The sequence below is a fragment of the Rousettus aegyptiacus genome, unplaced genomic scaffold, assembly GCF_014176215.1.
Source record: "Rousettus aegyptiacus isolate mRouAeg1 unplaced genomic scaffold, mRouAeg1.p scaffold_m13_p_6, whole genome shotgun sequence".
Classification (NCBI taxonomy): Eukaryota; Metazoa; Chordata; class Mammalia; order Chiroptera; family Pteropodidae; genus Rousettus; species Rousettus aegyptiacus.
This window is the reverse complement of record NW_023416309.1, coordinates 21,940,101-21,961,875: the sequence shown is the minus strand read 5'-3', so window position 1 is coordinate 21,961,875 and position 21,775 is coordinate 21,940,101. Positions and strand designations below refer to the sequence as shown.

The 21,775-nt window shown below is 34.9% G+C and overlaps 1 long non-coding RNA gene across 1 annotated transcript in view; it reads right to left on the bottom strand.

Moving 5' to 3' along the window:
• Positions 1-2,431: 2,431 nt before the first annotated feature.
• LOC107517969 overlaps positions 2,432-21,775 on the bottom strand; it is a 25,661-nt gene continuing 6,317 nt past the window's right edge. The window contains exons 2-3 of the long non-coding RNA XR_001598692.2: positions 7,122-7,231; positions 2,432-2,674 (exon numbers count right to left, since the gene is read on the bottom strand). This is a non-coding gene — a long non-coding RNA (uncharacterized LOC107517969). The remainder of the gene's footprint in view (positions 2,675-7,121; positions 7,232-21,775) is intronic.

Genomic DNA, 21,775 nt, shown 5'->3' with positions numbered 1-21,775 from the left:
GAAAAAAGGTTAGCATTCCCTTAACCAAATAGGATGGACATCAAAGACTAAATTTTGAGACCCGAGGTAGTTATGAATCAGCCACATAAGCTCTCTCCCCTTATCTGTGATTTGAGATGATTATATGGATAGTGGGGAAAAAAGAAATGACTGAGCTAGTGGGAAGGGGCATTTTATCTCCTTCTCTGGACCAAAGCCAAATGTGTTTAGGGAGAATTAAGATAAATCTATTATACCCAGAGCCACACAAAAAGTACTATTTAAATCACTCTTATAGGCAGTTAATGTTATTACTTAAAAAAAAAATATGCTTCATGTTTATAATAATATAGTCATACAGTCCACAAATTGAAATAATTTACAGGAAAAAGTCTTGTTTCACATTCACATCATTCCTAGTTCCCCCATAGCACTCTTCCCAAAGGACGCCAGTTTAATTGGCTTCTTGTATTTCTTTGCGGAGTTTCTTTAGGTTATTGCTAACAAATGTGAATATATTGTTTTACTCTTACTTTTTCCTTTTTCTAAGTTGATGTTAGCATAACTATTTTTGACCCTTATTTCCCCATTTAAAATATATTGCTGGGATTTCCATATCAGTAAGTGTATTGTGTACGCATTCTTTTGTTTTATTTATTTATTTATTGTTCGGAGTCTTCTATTGTAAGGATGTTTTATAACTCATATAACTCTTTTTCCTATTGATGTATATAGATAAAAAATTGCCATTATAAACAGTACTGCAATGAATATCTTTATAAATATGTTATTTTATCTACATGCAGATATATTTTTAACAAAAACCTAGAGGATTGAACTTTAAATGAATGTGTAAGCTGGATGAAGACCTTTATGTCACTGAACACTGTAACATTGCCAAGTCTCATTGTCCCAGGCACCCAGTGAGAAGTATCTTTTAGGTGATCAGATCAGTTAAGGAGAAATAAAGCTACATAATCTTGGCTCATCTAAGAATATTGTTAGTAAGTTTATAACTACTTCATATCCACACACACACATGTAAGCACACATTAAAAATACAAAATTGGGCTCATGGTCTACCTACTGTTATAACAGTTGCAAGATAGAGATCCACTAAGGCCAGATCACTTAAAGGGCTTATTGAAAGGATTTATAAAGGATGACAAAGAAATCGTCTTGGAACTCTCAGAGCAGGAGCCAGGTCAGGGTGGGCTCCTTGCTGGAGTGTGAGTCCGGATCCTAAACAGCTGCAAAGACCTGGGCATCAGGAGCTACAGCCCTCGCTGCAGAGCTGTGCTGACAACATGGCTGGCTGCCTTCCGTTGGTCTTTTTGCCCTACTTCTAACCACTTTTTCTACTAATTCTTAATTCTTCTCTCCTATATTTTCTGTTTATTACTTCTCATAGTAGCTACTCCAGCTTCAACTCTACCTTGTGTCCTTTTAACTCAGCCTTCGCCCTTATTGTCTCATACTTTTTGGGTATTTTGTACAAACGTCAATCTTTGCCCTGTTCATTTTTCATCAAGCCCATACAAATAATAGGTTGCTGACAAGTCTACTGATTGGTTACTCTTGAATCTGTTACTCACTTTTGAATCAGTCAGAAATAGTGGAGGGAGGGGCCATGTGTTAAAACGAGGTCTCCCCTCCCTGGCTGCAAGAGATTTGGGTGAGACAGTTACCCTGATAACCGGGGTTGGTAAGGGCAGGCATGTTAAATTTTCCAATATATCAAATCATGATAACATTTTTTTCCATGTTTTATATCCTCACATAATTAACCGCATAGTTGTGTATCATATGGAAATTCTGTTGTTTATATTATAGATTCCTATTGCTAGACATTTAGATTTTCTTAAGTTATTTTGACAATCCTGTTGAAATAAAATAAAAATGAGACCAGGGTTGAAAACTTCCCAAGCAGACAAAACAATTAAATCACATAAGAAAAACTAAATCTAGCTTATTTCATGAACAGAAGTGAAATAACCTGAGGCTATTTCTTGCCAATGCCTTTAGTACTTATAAAACGTAGATAATCTTCCAAAAATGGCATAAAATAATCCCCCACTGTAATAATCATTGTAAATTAGGCTAAACAACTTTTGTATTTTCACTTTATAAGCCCTCCTGTAATGTCATACCTTGAACTTCATACCAGTTTTGGATTTGAAGTTCTCCCTGTTCTTGAACAGCTTGGTTCTTGCTCAGAAAATACTCAAATTAAGTAAAACTCTCTAAATTTTCTTTTGACAATAGAAACAATATTCCAATAAAAATCAAGGAAAGAGATACTTTAAGTGTTAGAAACAGGGCCAGCTTCTTGAGTGTGACCTGTGCAATCACCCAAGGCCACTGCATTCAGATGGGCCCTGTGCTTTGTTTAATGTTCTGCTGTAACCTTCTTGAAATCAGTAATAATTTTTGAACAAGGAGGCTTGCATTTTTACTTTGTGCTGGGTCCATCAAATTATGTAGCAGATCCTGGATAGAAAATATATACAACAAAGAGAAAAAGACGAAACAGTGATGAATGTTGAAGAGAGGTCAAGAAGTTTATTGGAACCGGATCGATATTGCCCCCGTGTGACTGTGTGGAAAGACATAAAACTAATGTATTAACCGATGTATTTTTCCCCTCTTTCCTCCTTTGTCTCCTGTGACTCTCCTCACCTCTGTGAGGCAGCTTCTGGGAAGAGATGACACAAGAAAAAGGAAGAACAAGTAAGCAATTCTTCATGTTTGAGTTATAAAATATGCCTTGATCGTTTTAAAATAGGCCTTTGGAATCACAGCAAAAACAATTGTCTTGAGAGAAAAGGTGCTTTGAGTTGCAAGAACCTGGATTCTGAAGGCCTCAGAACAGAATAATGATTTTGAAAGAAAATGCTCTCAGTTCAGGACAGTTTTCCCACTCTCTCAACTACAATATTCGTTAAGAAAGAAGAATCAGAAGACACAGATACTGAAGTTTTCTAGAGAAGAACCCTGTGCCTAGGTCCCCACTGCTGGGGCAGGAACTGGAGAAAGTTTTGGGAGGGGATCAGTGGCAGGGAAGAGCTGTGCCTCGCTTTCAGGGTGGAGCTAGGAGAGGCAACCAGCTTTATGAGTCCCCTCTAGGTAGCATGGTGGGGAAGCAATAGAGTAGATATGGTATGGAAGTGTCTGCATAGAGGAAACTGACACACCCTCGCAGGGTTCCCCAAACCCAGGAGGACTAAGGGAGCCACAGAATGCTTCCCAGAGAGACCAAGGGCTGTTGATAAAGAGCTGGACCTAAGAGACTTTATAGTCAGGAATAAACAGGATCCTCATATACCTCATGTTCTGAGGCTAGGTGGGACAGAGGATATTTCAGAGAATGCCATCAAAGACAGACAAGGAGGACCTAGAAGCAGAGTCCCTCCCTGCCTTGGAATTGCCTAAAACTCTGGATTAGACATAACCATAGTCAGGGGCAGGGTACATTAGATATCAGGATGATAGGACATAAAAATAAAAATTAAGTCAGTTGCAGAAAAATGAAACACATTTTAAAAATTGCACTTGTGGTCCAAGATTCTTAGCTGCTACACATATTTTTCATGGGTGCGAATGTTTGAGCTTAGAAAGCCCTTAGAGTTCACCAAACACCTGAAAAAATGTAACTTAAGAACAAACATTCCTCTGTTCTTTTAGTGTTTTACATTTCATTAATTGTTGAACTGGTGTCTGGCTCCTAAGATACTTTGATAAACATCTTAGAAATGGGCACATGATGTTTATATTTTTAGAGAAGGGACTTTTCAGATCTGGCATACCTCAGCAGTAGAACCCTCTCTTCGGACAAAATATGAAGAACCTCAATATACATATACAAATAGCTAGGTGAGGAGTGTTCTGGTGGGAGATCAGCCTCCCCTTCCCTTACTGTCTCCCTTTACGCTCTGAGGTGACCCTGGAAACACCCCCTGTAACCTTGACTCATGCACAAGCTGGAAAACCACCATTTGTTCAGATTGCTCCAGATAAGAAACGAAATGGCGACATTGCCCTTAGCTGCTGCTGCTTTCCAGTTGCCACGTCTGTCAAGTGAGCAGGCTGAACTAGCTCAATGGTGTAATAGTAATTAGTATCTCGCAATGGCTTTAAGGATAATTATACCTGCCCCCTCTTGCTTCTGCTGAGGTTAGTCTGGCATAGGACCCAGGAATCTGTATTTTTAACCACTCCTCTCTGATCCCCACAGTTCTAATATGCAGCCACCATGAGAACCATGGAGGAAGATGATCATTGAGGACTGTTATTAAAAATACAGTTCTGTGAATGAGAATTTTGGGAGAAGAGACATTACATTTTAACCAAATCTATAAGTGATTGGAAAATTTTGCTGGTTTACTTTAATTTGTCAATCCAATTGGAATAAACTCTAGAGGGTAAGAGAGGTCCTTTGAGGACTCGTGGGAAGTAGAAATAATACACTTTCAATTTCCGTGGTGTTAACTCAGACAATGAAGCAGAACAAATTTTATTCTCCTAAGAAAGCAAGAATTTCTTTCAGCAAAAAGTCCTTGAAATAATTATTTGTCCTTGGTTTCTTGGAAAAGCGTGGCTCATTGCCAGGTGGATATAGAAGAAAGATGATTTTATTCATGTGAATGTCAATATTCCCTTCAGGAGGTAGGAATGTTAAAAACAGCGTTTGAAATTTTTGGAAACTAGTTACCATATAATTAAATTAAATCTCAGCTACAATCTTGCCTTCTGCGAGAAGAATATTATTCTATTTTTGTTAAATATTTAAAAATTAACCTATAAGGAAATGAAAATCATCATTTTAATCTTACCTCATATTTGTTTAATAATCTCAAATGATTAATTTTCTAATTAAGGAAATAGAATTGATTTTGGAAAATTATCATGTAGTATTCATGGTTGAAGTGTTCAATATTTCATTATGACATTTAGCCCAGTTTAATAAAAATTCTTCTGCAGTTTTCTAAAAGAGCGTTCCCAAAATGTGTCCTATTGCTGCTGCAAGAGGTTAATAGAGATCGCACATGCCAAAAAAAACATTTTTACAATGAAATAAATTTGGGAAACACAACCAGTGTGTGTGTGTGTGTGTGTGTGTGTGTGTGTTGGGTTTGAATTTCAATACCCTAATTAAAGTCCTTAAAAATTTCCTTTATAATGTGTTTTGTTTTTACCTCAAGACTATTTATAGCCATAGAATAAAAGGCAAAGACGAATTTTTTTTTTTTAAGTTCTTATTTCCAGCACCAACTCTATTTACTCAAAGAACACAACAAATGAGAACCCATATTGTCTGATTCTTGGTTCTCTAAACAGAGATGTTGACAGATTATATGGTCATTCTAAGGAGCTCATTCTCTGGGCCTCTGAAGCAGATCAAGGTCTGAACAGTGAGGTTCCTCTCAGAATTCTGAGGAAGCAAATGAAAAGGCACAATTTTGGAATGAGTTATTGATTTTTATCCCTTCATCAAGGTGAAGTCTGACACGTGATGTAATAGGCACACTGTCTAATATGGTAGGCATTAGCCACATGGGGCTATTTAAATTTAAATGTAATTAATTAAAATTAAATAAAATCTAAAATTCACTCCACAGATGCACAGGCCACATTTCAAGTACTCAGTAACCACAAACATTTTCATTTTGCAGAAGGTTCTATTGGAAACACAAGTCTAGAATGCTGGTTCCAGCCATTGAACCCTAACTCAAGATAAGAGTTTTCTGTACTCTCCATTGGTTTGTTGCTTTTCCCTATCCATCTACACTGAGTTCCCCTGTCTTGACAATTAGTTTTTATTTTATATTTCACATGACTTTCTCTCTAGGCACTATTTCAGGCCCTACCTAGTGTTCAGATGTCTATTCTATTTTTATGATGCTGCGAGTTAGCTGGGCTCAGTTGGTTCTTCCTCTTCACATTATATCCTTTAGGATCTCTTGTGAGACTGTATTCAAATAGGAGCTTCACATGACCTGGAACGTCCAAGGTTGCTTCACCTCCATTCTGGGCACCTCAGCTGGGATGACTGGAGTGGCTGGGAGTTAATTGGGTCTCTCTCTCTCTCTCTCTCTCTTACATTATGGTTCAACTCTTGTTTCACCTTGTAAACAAGTGAAAGCAAAAGCTGCCATGCTGCCTCTTAAGGATTGGGCCTATGGAACTTGCCCAGCATGGCTCCCAGCTCAGTCTATAGGTTACAGCAAATACCAAGATCAGCTGGAGTTCAAGGAGAGGGGAAGCGGTCTTCACCCCTTGGTGGGAGGAAGAGTTATCTTTGCAGACATTCTGTTACACTACCTCATCTCCTTTTGGTCATCACATATGACAGTTCTCAAAGACAAATATATAACATAATTGTAAAATGAATAACAACAAACTTTTACTTTACAGTTTTTACATGCAGTAGTATATACTCATAAATAACAATTCCGCAGCTTCCAAGAACCAGAGGTAGAATCATTATAAACCGAGATGCTTAAAAGAAGTCCTTAGATGGGCAGTTCATAAGTAAAAGAAATGTGTGATACTAAAATTCATTCATAATTTAACGATGCAATTAAAAAACAAGATATGCTTACAAATTATATTTTCTATAATTAGAATATCAGTGACTTCAGGATGTGTGTGAGGAGAGGTGGGGTTCAGGATAATATAAGTTTGTGGGAATATATACTTAACCAACTTTTTAGAGGACATTTGATAATATCAAAATTTGAAAGGCATATCATTTAAGGCAGCATTTCTATTTATGGGAATTAACCCTCATCCAGTAAATCCTTAGTCAAACTCCCTTTTAACACACTCCATATATTTCATTATCTTTTGTCCCTTGAGGAAAAAAAAAATATCAAATTGTGAGATAACAATTGTTTACAAATAAGTCATATCAAGATAAGTATGCTCCTTTCTTAAAAAGAAGTTTCATTATTCCTACGAATTGAACATGTAATGATTGCAGAGTTTATGGAAAATCTCTGTTAAAGAAATTGATCCAGCATGATATTTATTATTACTTTAACAAATTAGCATGAGGGATTTGGGACATCCCAATGATTTCTATCTTAAGAAAGTTAATTTAAAAAGCCAAAAACTACTCACCCTTTGATGATGTCACTCACCTGTAGCCAAAACCCTCCATAATCATCAACATGATGAAGCTAGATAGGTCAGATGTTTTAAACAATTCTGCTCACCAGCAGCGGACTGAATGAAGCCAGTGTGGTAATATCTAAATATTGAATAATATTGCTTTGAGTAGAAAATAAATAATAACTGTTTTTAACTAGTTTCTGGGTCTCTTGGGGCCCCAAAATGTACGCCCCATTATTTATTATAATCAAAGTTAGTGCTTGCTTAGAGGGTAATCCTTGATTTTCAAGCAACTAATTCAATTTGAAAGATAAACTAACATAAGTAATGCAAAGATTTTCTTACAGGACTAATTGTTGCCTGATTGTTTCCAGTAAGGGAAAAAAGAAACAGTCCTAGTAGGGATTGTTACCTGGATGATGTACATCCATGCAGTGGAATGACAATAAATGTAGCCATTAAAACAAAAATGTAGAACTATATATGCTTATATAGAAAGATGTGCAAGATATGTTAAGTGAAAAAAGAAGGGTAAAGATTATGCAAAATATATGTTCATCTAAGCTGAAAAAAATGTGCGTATGTGTATGTGTGTGTTTGAAAATAGGCAGAAGTTTTCTGAAAAGAACTCTGTAAGAAATTTAATAGTGGTCATCTCTAGAAAGGGTTGAGGATGGGGGAAGTTTTACTTTTAACTATAGCTTTCTTATTATTTGATCTTTTAAAAAAACTTAAGAAAAGTATTAGTTTTATAATAAAAACCTAATCAAATGGAAAAGAAATAGAACAATGGCAGAGGAAAGGAGAAAAAAAAATTAAAGGTAATCTTTTCTAAAACAATCCCATATGAATATAATTAAATGATTATTGTAATTTAAAGTACATGAGAATTGATGGCTTTATGATACACAAGAAGAGGTTTAGAGCCAGAGAGATCCAGGATTAAATCCCAGCTACCTAGCACTTAAAGTAGACCTCTAGACAGGTCACTTAAGCTTTCGGAAACTCAATTTTCACATCTATCAAGTCGATTTAATTATACTTTCCTTTTAGTCTCACCATGAGGACAATTATGTTAGTAAAATACTTCATATACTGCCTGTCTCATAGTATTTGCTCAGTTAAGGGTTGCTGCTGTCATTATATTATACACAAGATTCATGGTCTTGAGAAAGTTTCAACTTTAGTTTCTATATTTGAGAACAAAAAAATTAGTACCTATTACATTGACTACAAATAGATGAGCTGAAGCAATTAGCAAATGGTATTTTTACTATCTCTGCAAAATTCCTAAGAGCTGCGCTTGGGGGGTGGTTTCAAACTCATGGAGTAGAGAAAAAGTATTAGTTTTTGTTAAATTCACTCCATGATCAGCCTACGAAAGACAATTCTAGTTGAATGTCCTCTCAATGCCATTCTCCTCTTATACCTTGTTGCTCACAGCCTTCTTAGTTGATTTCTACTTTGAAGACTGTTGACTCATATTCTTAGGCTCTTGACAGTTTACAACTTAGTAAACTTAATTTAGTCAGAAATCACTCCTCAGACCATGTTTTTTCTTCTTTTTTTTAATTACGTAAAAAATTTTTCTTATGGATTGCATTAGTCAAGGTTCTTCAGTGAAACAGAACCAGTGGGATATATCTATATATCTATATATAGATGTATGTGATATATATCTATATATGTGAAATTTATTATAGAAGTTGGCTCACACAGTATGGAGGCTGAGAAGTCCCACAATCTGTCATCTGCAAGCTGGAGAACCAGGAAAGCCAGTGATGTAATTCAGTCTGAGTCAGTAGGCTTGAAAATGAAGGGAGCCAATGGTGTAACTCCTAGTCCAAGGCCAAGGGCCTAAAAACCAGAAGGCCACTGATGTAAGCCCCAGAGTCTGAAGGCCCAAGAACTCAGAGCTCTGATGTCTAAGGGCAGAAAGTATGGGTGTCCAAGCTCAAGAAGAGAGGAGAAATTTACCTTTCTTCCTCCTTTTTGTTTCGATCGGGCCCTCAGAGATTGAGTGATGTCTGCCTACATTGGTTAGGGTGGATCTTCTTTACTCAGTCTACTGAATCAAGTGCTAATCTCTTCCAAAAACACCTTCACAGACACACTCAGATATAATGTTTAACCAGCTATCTGGGCTTCCTTAGCCCAGTCAAATTAACACAAAAAATTAACTATCACATGTATTTTCTAATTTCACTCTTAAAACATTCCCATCCATCTGCAACTGTATATATCAGACTATTTTTTCCAAGAATATTTCTTGGCTCATGTATAGAAATAGACATAAAAATATTGTCTATTAATGGTTAAGAAAATGGAGTCTTTGTTTATGTTCAACTAAGGACTCAGACAGAATACCAGGCCAAGTTTCCATATGAAGCCAAGCAACTTGATTTATTTATCATATATATCTTCGTGAGTAGAAAGAGGTAGTTAGTATAAAAATATTAAAGTAGATTTCTCAGTCTTCTTAATTTACCCTACGAGCAAATTCTATAAAATGTTAAAAATTTAACTCATAAACTCTTTAGTCCACGTCTCTGATAGATATCACCACATGTGCCAATTTAACAACAATTCCTTAATATCATTCAATACATAGCCTACGTTTGAATGTTTCTGGTGTCTTAAAATATATTTTGAATCAGAGTTAAAACAAGATCTGCATATTATGTTTGGCTGTATGTCTCTTAAATATATAAAACAAAACTTACAGATATAAAAAGAGGAATATCTGAGTCCACAACGATAGTGGGAAAATTTACATGCTTCTTTTACTAGGTGATAAAACAGGCAGTAAAAATCCATCCTTGTACACTGTTGGTGAAAATGTAAATCAGCACAGCCATTATGGAAAAGAATTTCTCAAAAAATGAAAAGTAGAGCTACCATATCATTAGTAATCCTACTCCTGGGTATATATTTGAAGGAAACAAAATCAGTATCTGGAACAGATATCTGCACTCTCGTGTTTATTGCCGTGTTATTCACAATAGCAAGATATGGGAAAAATCTAAGAGTCCAACAATGGATGAAAAAATAAAGAAAATGTGGTGTGTATATACAATGATATATTATTCAGCCAAAAAAAGGAAGAAAATCCTGCCGTTTTTGACAACATAGATTAACCTGGAGGGTATTTTGATAAATAAGCCAGGTAGAAAAAGACAAATACTATGTCGTATTATTAATATGAGAAATCTCAAAAAGTTGAACTCGTGGAAACAGAGTAGAATGGTGGTTGCCAGGGACTGTGGGGATGGGGAAATGTGTAGCTATTGGTCAAAGGGTACAAACTTTCAGTTATAATATGAATGAGCTCTGAGGATTTAATATATAGCACGGTGACTATAGCTACCGTATACTTGAAACTTGCTAAGAAAGTAGATCTTAAGCATTCTCACCAGAAAGAAAAAAAGAAAAAGGAAGGAAAGAAGGAAGGAAGGAAGGAAGGAAGGAAGGAAGGAAGGAAGGAAGGAAGGAAGGAAGGGAAGAGAAAGTAATAATAGGATTAATAGACTTGATTTAAATGACATACACAGAACACTCCACCCAACAGTGATAGAATTCACATATTTTCTAGTGTACATGTAACAAATTTTAAATGATCAGATGCTGGGCCATAAAACAAGTCTGTAAAAATCTGACAGGATTGAAAACACACAGAACATGCTCTTTGATGGTTGTGGGATTAAACCTGAAATCAATAATAAAAAGAAAACTAGAAAATATCGCAAATTTTTAGAGATTAAACAAATACATTTGCATAACTTATGATTCAAAGAGGTTTTCTTGGAAACGCCTAAAATATAATAACATGGGCGAATACTTCAATATAAACTCAAAGGGGGAGATTTCTTAAATGAAACAAAAAGCACTAATTACAATGGAAGCATTGAAAAATTAAAGTACATTAAAATTAGAAGTGCAAAGAGCAGTTTCTTTCGGGAGGAGGGGAGAGTTAGTGACTTGGAAGAAATACAATAAAACTTCTATTTTTGATTTAGACTATAGTTACCTGAGTATATTCATTTTCTGTTAATTCATCAAGCCATACATTTATGATTTGTACTATTTTCTGTATTCATATGAAATTTTTCAAAAGATATTATAAAATATGATATCTGAAAATAAACCTAACAAAAATTTGCAATTCCTTTAAAGAGAAAACATTAATACTAAAACTAAATAAAAATGTAAAGAAGACTTAGATACATACACTATGTTAACAGATCGACAGATTCAATAATGTGCAGATGTCAAGGATATTGATAGGCTCATTTAAAAATGTTATATGGAGCAGCAATGACCTAAAATGAGCCCAGACATGATTTTATCATTTATTTTTTTATTGTAGAAAAATACACATAGCATAAACCTTACCATTTTAACCATTTAAAAGTGTATATTTAGTACAGTGGCATTTAATATATTCGGAATGTTCTGTAATCATCATCACTATCTATTCCAGAATATTTTTATCACCCGGAAAAGAAATCCCAAACCCATTAAGCAGTTAATCCCCATTATCCTTTATCCCCAGCTCCTAGCAACCAGTAATCTGCTTTCTGTTTCTATGAATTTGGATATTCTGGACATATCATATAAATGAAATTATACAGTATGTAGCCTTTTGTGTCTGGCTTATTTCAGTTAGCATAATTTTTTAAGGTTCATTCATGTCATAGCATATATCAGCATGTTACAATTTATGGCTAGACAATATTCTGTTTTATGGATATGTCACATTTGTTTGGTCATCAGTTGCTGGGTTGTTTCTACCTTTTGGATAATGTGAATAGTGCTGCTATGAACATTTTTGTACAAATTTTCATTGGAACAACTGTTTTCAATTCTTTCAGGCATAGTCTTTCCAGGAGTGGAGTTATATGGCAATTGCTGAATTATATGGGAATTCTATATTTAACTTATTGAAGAACTATAACTATTTTCTTCAATGGCTACACCGTTTTACATTCCCATTGGCAAGGAAATACTCCAATTTCTACACATCCTCACCAACATTTATTTTTGTTTTGTTTTTAAATTACAGCCATCTTAGTGAATATGAAGTGATAACTCACTCTGATTTTGATTTACATTTTCCTAATGACTAGTGATATCGAGCATCTTTTCATGTGCTTGTTGACCATGTCTATATATTTTTTGGAGAATGTCTTTTTAAATCTTTTGCCCATTTTTTAATTGGGTTGTTTGTTCTTATATTATCTAATTAAAAGAGCTTTTTATATATTCAAGATACTAGATCTTTATCAGAGATATGATTCAAATATTCTCCTATTCTGCATGATTTTTATCTTCTTGATAATGTCCCTTGATGCTCAACAGTTTTTAATTTTGTTGAACACCTAATTTACCTATTTTTTCTTTTGTTGCTTATGCTTTTGGTGTTATCTCTAAGAAACCATTGCCAAATCATAGGTTATAAAGACCCACTACTAGTTTCCTTGGGTTACCATAACAAAATGCCCCAAAGTGGGCAACTTAAAACAACAGTTTATTCTCATAGTACTGGAGGCTAGAAGTCCAAAAGTGCCACCAAAGCCATACTCTCTTTGACCCCTCTGAGGGAGAATCCCTCTTTGTCTCTTGCAGCTTCTGGTGTTTGCTGACAATGCTTGCATTCTTTGGCATGTAGATGTGTCACATAGCCAGCTTCTCCCAGGGTGTCTTTACATCTTCCCCCTGTGCGTGTCTATCTTTGTGTCCACATTTTCCCTTTTTATAAGGTCACCAGTGATGTGGGATTAAGGCCTACCCTCATGGTTTCATTTTAACTTGATTACCTCTATAAAGATTCTCTTTCCAAATAAGATTATATTCTGAGATATTAGGGATTAGGATTTCCACATATCTTTCGGGGAGACACAATTCAACCCATAACGATCTCCTAGGGTGTTGATTGTGTCCTTAAACTGATATCCTAGTTCCAGGTGGCAGAAAGTAATTTATTTACCTGTAAATGTTTTTGAAAAATCCCTTCATGTAGCAACTTATTTGCCCTGAGAGATTTCCTGGTTAGGCAAAATAAAGGCAAGATCTTTTCTTTAGTCCTTCAGGGAGTGATCAAACAGGTCAAAACAGACAACCACAATCAAGGTTAGCTCTGCTCCCACTACAGGCTGTCTTCTAGACCAGCATTGAGCTGTGGACAGGGGAATGGGGCAAGGGTGGGTTAAAATGCCACAAAGAATTCCTGCCACGTTTCAGTTGCTGTTTTCTTGATTGTTTGCTTGGTTGCTGTAAACCATTGACTGTTTTCTAGAGTTCTGAAAAAGTTGATTCTGACAGTTTTTGTCAGTTTTTCAGTGTTTCTGTTGAGACATAATTTCTTACTGTGCCATTTTTTTCTGACTTTCCTCAAACAAATTTAAGAAGTAGAATAACATAGGGGCTTGCCATAACAGTTATTAAGAGTTGTAAAACCAGAATAATAAGATAGTGTGGTTTTGTTTTAGGGTTTTCCAAATCAAACTATAGAAAAGAAGTGGAAACATGAAGGTAGGCCTCCATAATATTGCTAGGGTTCCATTTTTTAGTTCAATTAATGGGTATCAATTCCTACATACAGTTTTTTAAAAAATATTTATCAAGTATGGCATAATGAAATGTATTCACATTCTAACTACCTGAACACTGAGAATTATACTTCTAGCTAACCACTGGATTAAGGATGATTTCAGAACAAATTATGAACTATCTAGAAAGTAACAAGAGGAGTTCACTTCTCATCGAAACCCTAGACTGCTGCAAAAGCTATACTAAGCTATACTTAGGAGTGAAGGTGTTAGCCTCAAAAGCTTTCATTATTAAAGCAGAGCTAACAAAAAGAAAAAAGGATTGGATTCATAGTATATGTCTTAAGAGTATTGAAAAAGACCAACAATAGAAACCAAAAGATGGAATTTTAAGATAGAAAAGAAAAAATTAATAAATATAAAGCCAAAATTGTAAAGATAAATACTTTCAAAATGGAAAAGATCAATAAAATTAAACTCGAGTCTGATTAAGAAAAAATAGAGTCGATAATATAGATTTTGCTCAATTCTAAGAAGAAAGCAAACAGGATTCTCTGATGGAAAAGTTGCTACAGTGATTAAAGATAACATGTGGAGAGAAATTTTCCTAATCTAAGAGTGAGAAAGATCCAGTCTAGGTCTAGAACATTTGAGGGTAGTGATGGGAAGATTTCTAGGATATTCTTGAGGTCAGAAAGAGTATGGTGTATTAAAAAAAATTCAATTTTCCGTGTCTAGGACTCAGCAAACAAGGATCATATGGGGTAGAACAATGCCTGAGTGAATTAATGATGTTACAGAATCTGTCTTTCTTTGCAAGTAGCCACAAGTTGATGACAAGAGGAAAAATAAGAAATATATATTATTATTAAGATATATACTTTATATTATATGCAGGTGCAAACTGGATAGCAAACCCTGGATAATTTCTGAACACAATTCCAAAGGCAGAATTATTTTTCCTCTCTTTCATGTAAGTTTTCAACTCAGGGAATTCTACTTGCTTTGCTTATATCATCATGCAACTTAACACTTGTGTTAGTCATTTCCTGTGTAGCCAATCTACTATGTAGATAAATTGGATCACCAGAAACCAGGAAGTATATGAATAATCTCTGTGAAGCTCTTGCTCATCATGCATTAGTGATTTGAATACTAATTAGTGTTTATATAGCAGAAGAAGAAACAGGAGTGTAATGGTGGTTGATTTTCATCACCTGATTGTAACAAACATACCACAATATTATTATAAAAAATAACATCCCACTGTCCTTTCATCTTGCCAATTTAAAGGAATGAGTCTTTACCTCATTCTACATGGAAAGATTTGGAGCAGATAAGGACAATTAATAAACATGGTTTCGAAAGGGATAAAAGTAATGAAACCCATACTTATTTTTTTAATTTTAATTTTAATTTTTATTTATTTTTAAATTTTATTTATGTATTTTATTAAGTTTATTAGAGTAACATTGGTTAATACAATTATATACTTTTCAGGTGTACACTATTATTCAACATCTGTATATTCTATTGTGTGATTACCACCCAGAGTCCAGTTTCCTTCAGCTACCTTATATTTTGGACTTTCTGGTAGGTTTTTGATGATTATTTCACTTTCCAGACTGCTGATAGATTAATTTAGATTTTCCAGATCTTCTTGAGTCAGTCCAGGAAGATTGTATTTTTCTAAGTACTAGTCTATTTCTTCTACATTATTAAATTTGTTATTATATACTTTTTCATAGTATTCTTGCATGATCCTTTGTATTTCTGCGATGTCAGTCAATCATAATTTCTCCCCTTTCATCCTTGATTTTGTTTATTTGCGTCATTTCTCAAACAACCAGCTCTTTGTTGGATTTATTTTTTTCTATTTTTTTTGTTTTGTTTTCAATTTCACTTATTTCTGCCCTAGTTTTGATTATTTCTTTCCTTCTGCTGACTTTAGGCTTCATTTGTTCTTCTTTTTCTATTTTTTTTTTTTTTTTTTAATGAAGAAGCATTTGGTTGTTTATCTGGGCTTGTTCTTGTTTTTGGAGATAGGTCTGTAATGATACGAACTTTCCTCTTATGACCACTTTTGCTATGTCCCAAAGTTTTCATATGTTGCACTATCATCATCATTCATATCTATGTATCCCTTGATCTCTCTTTCTATTTCTTCCCTGACTCAGTTATTCTTCAGTAGCATGTTGTTTAATTTCCATGTATTTGTGGTTCTTCCTGATTTCTTTTTGCAGTGGATCTCTAGTTTCAAAGCATTATGATCAGAGAATATGGTTCGTGTGATTTCAACCCTCATATTTGTTGAGGCTATCTCTATGTCCCAGTATGTGGTCAATTCTTGAGAATGTTCCATGTGCACTAGAGAAAAATGTACAAGCAGCTGTTCTGAGATGGAAGGATCTGTAAATGTGAATTATGTCCAATTGGTCTAATGTGTCATTTAAGGATGTTATTTCCTTATTGATTTTCTGTTTGGATGATGTGTCCATATCCGACAGTGGGGTATTTAGATCCCCCTACTATGATAGTGTTTTGGTCTGTTTTTTCCTTTAGTTCTGTTAGTAATTGCTTTACATATTTCGGGGCTCCCTGATTGGGAGCATAGATATTAATAAGTGTTATATCCTCTTGGTTCATGATTCCCTTTATCATTATGAAGTGTCCTTTAGTATCTTTCTTCACCTTTTTTATTTTGAAGTCTATTTCATCCGATATTAGTACTACTACTCCTGCTTTTCTCTCAATGCCGTTTGCTTGAAATATCATTTTCTACCCTTTCACTCTGAGTCTCTAATTGTCTTTGATGCTGAGATGTGTCTCCTAGAGGCAGCATATGGTTGGGCTTTGTTTTTTTGATCTATTCTGCAACTCTGTACCTTTTTATTGATAAGTTCAGTCCATTTACATTTAGGGTGATTATTGAAATATGAGGTCTCCTTATAGCCATTTTATCTTTTGCTTTCTGGTAGCTCAGTGTTTCCATTGCTTCTTTGTCCCCATGTTTCTATTTTCTTTATTTTCGTTGGATTTTGTGTGTTTTGCTTCTAGTTCCTCTTGTTTTATGTTATATACTTCAGTTCTGAATCTTTGGTGTGTGGTTACCACTATGAATATGGAAAGTGTGGTTATATATATATATATATATATATATATATATATATATATATATACATGTTTATTTATTTATATGTGCATGTGTGTATGTGTATATGTGTGTGTATATATACATATACATATACAGTCATCCATTTTCTTCCGCACATGTCTTATCTAAATTCTATTTTGAGAATTTGGATCTTTGACTCTTCCCCTTTTCAGTCATTGTTATCTCAATGTGTCCCTATGTTTGCTGAACTTTCATTACTATCTTGCCATAGCAATTCTCTTTTTATTATTTAAGCTTATAATGAATGCCCTGTTCTTAGTAAGGATTGTACTCTGTTTCTATTTGTCTGATAGTCACTTTACTTCTAATTATGTGGTTTGTTTGTATGTTTGTTTGTTTTTGTCATTTTGTTTTAGGTGAGCTGACCCATTTCAGTATTTCCTGTAGTGCAGGCCTCATAGTGGAGAATTCCCTCAATTTTTATATGTCTGGAAAAGTTTTAATTTCTCATACATATCTAAAGGAGAGCTTAGCTGGATACATTATTCTAGACTGGTAGTTCTTTTTACTTAATAGTTTAAATATTTGATTCCATTCCTTTCTGGCTTGTAAGGTCTGTGCTGAGAAGTCCAATGATAATCTAATGGGTTTTGCATTATAAGTTACTGTTTTCTTCTCCCTGGCTGCTCTGAGAATTCTGTCTTTGTCATTGATTTTTGATAACTTTAATACAATGTGTCTTGGTGAAGGCCTTTTGGGGTTGAGATAATTGGGTGTTCTGTTGATGTCTTGAATTCTAAGCTCCAGCTCATTCCTTAGATTTGGGAAATTCTCGCCCATTATTTTTCTGAAAATGCTTTTTAGTTCCTGCGCCTTTTCTTCGTCTTCATTAAAGCTCATTATTCTTACGTTTCCTCTTCTGATGGTATCTGCTAGTTCTTGAATTTCCCTTTCATTATTTTTCATTTTTAGGTTTCTCTCTTCTTCCTTCTGATTTATTTCTAGATTTCTGTCTTCAATATCACTATGCTTTCCTCCAATTGGTCAACTCTGTCTCCCAGGCTTGTTGTTCCATTTGTCAGCTCTTGAAGTGTGTTCTTTATCTCCAGAAGATCTATTCTACTCTTCTTGAGGGTTTCAATCTCCTTGCTCTGCTAACCTAGTTGTTTTTGCAATTTCTGAAATTGTAGATATGACTTGTTTCAGAACTCGCTGAGTTTTTTCAGAAGTACCATCCCAAATTCTCTGTCACTTAAGTAATATATTTCTACATCTGTAAGCTTATTTTCTGGAGATTTTTCTCTTTCTTTCTGAGATGCCTTCTCATTTTGGTCATTCTTGGTGTTTAATGGACTCTTTCTCCACCTGGGCATTAATGGGAGTGTATTCTGCTGTTTTTCCAGAAAGAAGGTTTATTATATAAAGGTCTCTCTTTAGCCTGCTACAAAGAGGGCACTTTTCTTTTGGTTTCAAGTAGGTGGCGTCTAAGCCTCTTGGATCCCTGCTTTATATAAAGCCTAAACAAGGCCTTTTTTATTTTCTTGTAGATATTTAATCACAGTCACTACCCTCAGTTTCAATCCCTGTCAGTGTTAGCGACAGTCTCGGCAGGGTTTGCTCAGATTCTCCTGGGGCTCTGTGGTCATTTGTCTCAGAGGGTATGGGGGAAGGGTCCCTTTGGGTTCGAGTTGGGGGCTGTGGCTCAGTCTCGGTTTTGCAAGTGGGTCCAGTAAAAATCAGCTCTTGTTCGTCTTTGGTCCCATCCCACTTCTTTGCTTTCTGCCCTGATGACTGAGCCCTGGTCCCAGCTGCTAGAAGTTCCGGCACTTCCAGGCAGGGCTGATCAGGGAAGCTGTGCACCTCCTCCCCTCCCCCTCCTCTTGCAGGGAGCTCCAGAGGCTTCAAGAGGTAGCTTCAGTCTCAGCAGCTTTTGTTCAGATTCCCTGGGGCTCTGTGGTATTCAGTCTTGGAGGGTATGGGGTAAGGGCCCTCCGGGTTGGGAGTTGGAAGCTGAAGCTCAGCCTCAGTTTTGCAACCAGGGCCAGTACAAATCAACTTTCATTTTTCTGTGGTCCCATCCCACTTTTCTGCTTTCTGCCCTTTTGACCGGGCCTTGCTGCCAGCCATGTAGAACTCACAGGACCTCCAAGCAGAGATGTTCAGGGAAGTCACTGCACCTACTCCCCTCTTCCTCCTCCAGCAGAGAGCTCCATCAGCTGTGAGGCGCAGCTTCTTTATTTCTCCCAGTCCACCATCCGACACCCAAGGTTCTGACCTGTGGTAGCTCTTATGCGCAGATCTCATGCTCAGACATACTGGTGTGCAGTTTGGGTGTTTTTTTGTTGAGTTTTAGATGTTCAGCTTATTGTTGTTTCAAAGGGAGAGATCTGAGGACGTCTCTCACTCCACCATATTTCCCATAATTCAAAACCCATACTTCTAATATCTTTTCTAGTCATCAGACCCCCATATACGAAGACTTATTCATTAGATTCACCTGGATATTTTCGAACTTGAAAAAACTAAAGTCATTCACAGTGTGTTCTTTGCACAGTAGAATCAAGATAGAAATCAATAATAAAAAAAAAAATCTGACTAGAATAATGTCCACTGCTTATTAATTAAGCACTTTAAAATCAATTAATTTGACAGTTTAGATGAAATACATAATTTCCTAGAAAAATACAACTTTCTAAAACTGTCAGAATTAGAAAATATGAATAGCTCAATATCTTTTAAAGATATTTAAACCATTATTTAAAAATCTCCAAAGTAAACTTTAGGCTCATAAGGTTTCACTAGTAAATTCTTACAAAAATTTAATGAAAAAAAAAATAACATAAATCTTGCGCAAACTCTTCCAGAAAACAGGCAACTGTTTTTCTAATGCAGCTATTATGAGACCAGCATAACCACAGTTCCAAAACCTAACAAGTACATTACAAGAAAGAGAATTACAGAGCAATCTCTTGTGAACATCTTTAACAAAACAATAGATGATTAAATCTAATGATAAATAAATTGAGCTTATTCTAGGAATGAAAAATTGCCCTAACATTTAAAAATTAACCCAACCACATTAAGGTAAAAAAAAAAAAAAAAAAAAGCAGGAAAAAAGGCTACGTGAACATCTTAATAGATGCAGAGAGACAGTTTGACAAAATTTATCTCTCCTTCATTTATTATATGTTAAAAAAGAATTTCACAAACTTAGAATAAAAGGCAATTTTCTTAAACAAATAAAAAAAATTACAACCCCCCACCTCAAGCAAACATCATACCCAATGGTAAAATATTAAAAACTTTCCTTCTGTAATTGGAAATGAGACGAGAATGCCAGCTACTTATATTCAATATTTAATTGGATGTCCTTGCTATTGCAGTATATATTTTTAAAAAGGTTTTAGGACTTGGAAGAAAGAAAAGAAGCTATGATTACTTGTAGACAGCATGGTTATATGCCAAGAATATCCAAAAGAATCTATAAACTACAAACTAATAACTAAATCAGTAGTATTGCTAGATACGAGGTCATTGTTTAAAAATCATTTTCATTTCTATATATTATTCACAAGCAAGTATAAAATTATATTTTAAAATATGCTATTACCTTAGTATTAAAATATAAACTACATAGGAATAATTCTAACAAAGGATTTGCAATGCCCCTACATTGAGAATTATAAACATCTCTGATAGAAACAAAATATCTAAATAAATTTAGAAATAAGTATTTAACATTTAGTATTTAACATGTAAAGATGTCAACTCCTCCTAAATGAATCTATAAACTAACACTGTCACAATCAAAATCTTAGCAGAATTTTTTTGGAGACATTAACAAACTGATTCTAAAATTTATATTGAAATGCAAAGGGCCAAGGGTATCTAAGGAAATTAAAGAGGAAGAGCAAAGCTAGAAGATTCGTTCTACTTTAGAAAATTCATGATAAAGCTATAGTAATGAAGACCTTATGGGGTTAACACAAAGTTATATAAAATAACCAGTGAACTAAATTAGAGCGCCTACCCATAAACAGTCACTGGATTCATGCCAAAGGCAAAAATGCGATGGGTGAGAGAACGGCATTTTCAATAAATGTTGCTGGATTAAATGTACATGTGAAAAAATATCTGGACCTCTTCCTATGCCATCTCTCAAAAAACTAATTCCAAATGGTCACTCATCTAAATGTAAAAATAAAACAATAAAGATTTAGAAGAGAATGTAAGAAGACATCGTTATAACCTTGGAGTAGGCAGAGATTTTTTTAAACAGTACATAAAGGCCCTAACCATAGAGAAAAAAAATCCTCATATGTATAATGACAAAAGACTCATATCTAGAATATATGCAAACTGTTACTAATCAATAAGAATAAGACTGACGACCCAAGAGGAAAATGGACAAACGATTTTAATAAACACTTCACAAGAAGATATGCAAATATTCAAGAAACATGTGAAAGCATTTTTTGGCCTCATTAGCCAGCAGGGACTTACAAATTAAACCACAGTGGGATGGTCCCTACACGCCTACCAGAATGGCTAGCTTAAAGTCAGGAAATTTCATGTATAGCACAGCAGGTAGGTTTGCAAACAGATATAACCATTTTGAATATTGTTAGGTAGTATCTACCAAAACTAAAAAGGGTACACATGACAGGATTTCATTTACATGAAGCAAACAGAGGCAGGTCTAATCCATGGTGTTGGAAGTCAGGATGATGGTTGCCCTAAGGAAGGATGGGACAAGTTAATAAGAATATGAATGAATGTTCTGGGAAGCAGAACATTCTGCTCTGTTCCTTGATCTGGATGCTGGTCATATGGGTGTATCTAGTTGTGAAAATTCATTAGGATTAACACTTATGATATGAAAAGGTTTCGTATGTATATTCATCTCCAGTGAAAAGTTAAAAGTAACCTAACAACTCAGTTTTAGAGATGAATTAAAGTAGAAAGTAGAGACTGAAGAACTCTACTTATTTTCACCTTAGAATAATAATGATAAAAAAGA